Source organism: Echinops telfairi, unplaced genomic scaffold (genome assembly GCF_000313985.2).
Source record: "Echinops telfairi isolate 266 unplaced genomic scaffold, ASM31398v2 ScPeMD7_5592;HRSCAF=6446, whole genome shotgun sequence".
Lineage (NCBI taxonomy): Eukaryota > Metazoa > Chordata > Mammalia > Afrosoricida > Tenrecidae > Echinops > Echinops telfairi.
This window is the reverse complement of record NW_022109491.1, coordinates 44,436,171-44,440,232: the sequence shown is the minus strand read 5'-3', so window position 1 is coordinate 44,440,232 and position 4,062 is coordinate 44,436,171. Positions and strand designations below refer to the sequence as shown.

Below are 4,062 nucleotides of genomic sequence, written 5' to 3'. Positions count from 1 at the left end.
CAAATAGCCACTTTCATGACATTGAAACAGCTGCTATTTTCACTTTTCCTCCACATATCTTTTTACTCTTGACAACTTAAGCACCTGCTGTATTGCTTTTGACTTTTAATGTGAATACTTTTTTTATTTTGAAAAATGTTAAACATCATGAAAGTAGAATGAATAATATAATACTCCCCATGTAGCTATGTAGCTTTAACAATTACCCACATCCTGATTTGCAGATATTTTGAAAGATTTTGTATAGTAATATTTATTACTCCTTCAAATAAGTGTTTAATTTACATTTTATGCTTGAAAAAGTCATCCTGAGTGAAAGTATGAGTGGTGCAATTCAATTGTCCTTTAGCTGCTTTATGTTTTCATTCCGTGTTAACTTTTGTGCTTTTCTGTATTTGGCGTGTTGGAGGTAGGGCTGTTTCACAGCGTGGACATTGAGTAAACCTGCATCCTCAGCTGGGGGTACTCTCCGGGTGTTCTCATCCTGGACACTCGACGGGGAGAAAAGTAGCCATCTTGATGTACAGTTCTCTAAAACAAGGGACTGAGGCAAGGACTTTAGAGCAGGTATTTTACTTGTGCGGTAGCCTAAGTAAGCTACTGGGGAACATTCGACAGGGAAGGGAAAAAAAGCAGCAAAGTATATATGAGCGAGCAGGTCACCACTGTGGATACCTGGGGTTCAGTACTGTTAGAATCTTTGCAAGGCCTGGAAAGCTATACTGAGGAGAGGTAGGTGGCTTCCCCAGCGATTACTTCTCCCACAGGTCTGGATTATGTGTGCCATGGGGAGCAAAGTCCAGGGGGAAAACTCAATTAGAGAAGCTGAAAAAGGCAGGCAGGTGAGGCTAGAATTGCTGTCTTGTGTGTGTCTACCACAACAACAGGGTGCTCAGTGGGCCACGGACATCACAAGGTCTGAGTAGGTAGCTCCATATGGGGTTTGGTGGTCATTTAATATAAATGGTACGATGAGCACGTCAAGAAAAGCCAAGAATGAAGTGGCTGCTCTAAAGCTTCTGAATTAGATCTTTAATTTAAGCAGTTTTAATGCCCCTCACCTTCATCTCTAACTATAGCCTGGCTTGTAGGTTAACCCCATGGAGATATGGGTCCTATGTAACCCTATCTTGTTTCTAAGAGGACCCAAACATGGTCATTGTTGTTGGTAACTTCTAAGTCTTGACTCATGGGAATTTAATGAATAACAGACTAAAATGTTGTGTTAGCTTCACAATGATCAGTATGGTTGAGCCCATTGTTATAGCCACTATGTATTTTGAGTGCCTTCCAATCCCAGGGGCTCTATTGTGATTCACTGGCTGATTTTTGGAGTAGATTCCCAAATCTTTCCCCCTAATTTATCTTAGTGTGGAAGCTCTGAGGTTCATCCCCATCATCACATACCTAAGTCTCCAATTATGGACAGGTAGTGGCTGCACTTGCAGTGAATTGGCTAGGAATTGTATATAGATCTTTTGCTTATCAGGTGAGGATTATACCATTGAACCACCAATTCCCTAAACACATCACACATGACCAAATTTATTGCCATCAAATTGATTTAGACTCATAGCCACCTCATCGGACAGAGTAGAACTGCCTCTGTGGGTTTCCCAGGCTGTAAATCTTTATGCGATCAAACCCTCATCTCTCTCTCTTGGAGCAGCTAGGGGTTTGAAACTGCGAACTCTTCCTGTTAGCAGCCAAACCCATGACCCACTGTACTACCAGCAATACTACCAAACGAATTACAATTGAGTTGATTCCTATTCATAGTGACCCCCTGGGATAGAATAGAGATGCCCCTCTGGGTTTCCACAACTGGACTTATTTACCGAGTAGAAAACTTCATCTTTCTCCCTTGGAGCATCTGGTGTTTCAAATTGCTAACCTCATGGGTAACGAATCCACTCTACCAGCAAGGCTTCTTTATGCCACACTGAATAGTGACAAATCTTTCCGAGGTCAACAGTGCTGTTGAACAGTTTGCATCCAAATCAATCACTTAAGCTGGTTGGATTTACACTAAGGCCCAGGTGGGATCAATAGGTGAGTACCTACTGTCCTGGTTTGCATGGAATTGAGGGGCTTCCCAAGATCTAGAACTTTCAGGGGTTAAACCAGGAAAGTCCCAGGCAAATCTGAACAGCTGGTCACCCCTGTAAGGTTGTGTAGCATTGAAGACGAAAGGCCTAAGACTCACCAACTTTTCATTTCATTATTTTATGTCCCAGAAATGAAAAGAAGAAATTGAAATGTATCAACTTTTTCAGAGATCACATTACCAACACCGCATTTGGACAGCCCTTGTTCAAGTGCAAAGCTTCATGTAGTTTCGGCCATAAGTCAGGACTCATGAAATATTTCTGAGAGCTCCTTGGCTGAAGGCAGTCGTTGCTTGCCAGCAGCTTGGCACTCCCTTCCACTGTGTCTTGCTTACAGTTTTGATTAAATTTCCACAAGGAGTGCCAGGGCCTACCCTTGCCTTGTCTGATTTATCACTACCTCCCTAGGCAGCCATCCAACCCCACGTCTCTGGATGGGGGTTCTGAAACAGGTTCTTGAAAGTGATCTCATGCTGGTAATATCGGCCCAAAGTTACAGGACCTATGATTATGCCCTTGTGACCCCTCAAGGCAATAAACAACCCATTCTTGGTTGCATTTGTGCCTCAAAGCACTTTCTACAGCCTTGTCTCTCAGTATTGTTAAGACTCCCCCTCTGATAGTGATACTGAAGAGTGATTATGGTGCTGCCCAGAGTGGCCACATCCTCTCCAGGTGGAAAGATTTCATGAACAAGTGGCCACTTTTGGGGTGGGGTCGGGGAGGGGGACTTGGAAATTCCTAATACATCAGCTTTTCAGAAAACAGAGGCTACACAAGAATGCATTACCTCTATCATGTTAGAATGTGCGTTAGACTCAAATACAAAAACCAGGAAACAAAGCACCATCCTCTAAGAACCTGAGCCAAGATCGAATGCCGAAGGAGCAACACAGGTGACTTGCAGAGGATGGACCGTTTTCCTTCAAGCCCCATAAGAAGAGAAGAGAGAGGAGGAGCAAGAGCAGAGTGCACAGGAATCAGGGCATTTTGTCATGTAGCATTAACACAGATTAGGAAATCATGTACTATCAAAAGGATAGAAAGAATTGCCAGCATTCAAGCAATGTTGTCAATAGATAATAAAATGCTCTACTGAAAGTTTCTTCTTTGTCTAATTACTGCCCACATTGGTAGCCACTTTGAAATGAGAAAATGAATTTGCACTTAATTTCTGTACGAACTTCAATGTTATCTGTGATACATTGTCAATTTTAGAGAACATCAATTATACGAGAAAAGGATTAGGAGCAAAAAGAAAAAGACTTACATATCCAGACATAACAGTGGGTGGTCAGTAGACCCTCCCCTCGCTTGGCAAAGGTACTCCCCTGAAGCCACTTTGTAATTTCAGGCAGTAAGGAGGACTGCAGCATTCTTTGCCATGTATTTTAGTGAAACCAGGCAGATACCCCAACAATAATGCCAGGCTCTTCTCATGAAGGGGCATGTAAGCCAACATTGTGCAGATTCATACAAATTATCTCAGCAGGTGGGGGGCACCATAAACCTGGGACAGCAGTGCCTCAGGGTGAGCCAGAAGGACCTCAGCATACTGAGTCCTCTCCCCGCTCCCCCTCCCACTAGCACCTCTTCATTAACTGCAAACTCCTTGTTGTCGATGGTTCCTTGAGATCTCTTACAATTGGTGGACACTTCCAGATAGGCATCTACGCACTTCTTAGCCAGACAGGGAAACAGCTGCCTCTGCCTGGTACCTAAGTGCAGTCCTCAACAAGCCACGGTTTGAATTCTTCAGGAATCTTCATCTTGAACTCCACATTGTTCTTAAATGCCTCGTCGCTTTCTGCACTAGGATCTGCCCGGACCTTTTCTTCTGAGGTGGCTGAGGTGCTGCACTGCTACCATTTCCATTTCCAGGAGTCTTCTTTCCGGGAGGGTCCCCCACCCCCACCGCCATCTGCCCCAAAGAGCTGGCTCCAGATGCTTCTTT

The 4,062-nt window shown here is 43.8% G+C and overlaps 1 protein-coding gene and 1 pseudogene across 1 annotated transcript in view; both read right to left on the bottom strand.

Moving 5' to 3' along the window:
* The window catches only part of LOC105979661, an 11,693-nt pseudogene extending 7,664 nt beyond the window's left edge, over positions 1-4,029 (bottom strand).
* PCSK2 (proprotein convertase subtilisin/kexin type 2) overlaps positions 1-4,062 on the bottom strand; it is a 300,350-nt gene that overhangs the window by 27,812 nt on the left and 268,476 nt on the right. The gene's annotated exons all lie outside the window — the stretch shown is intronic.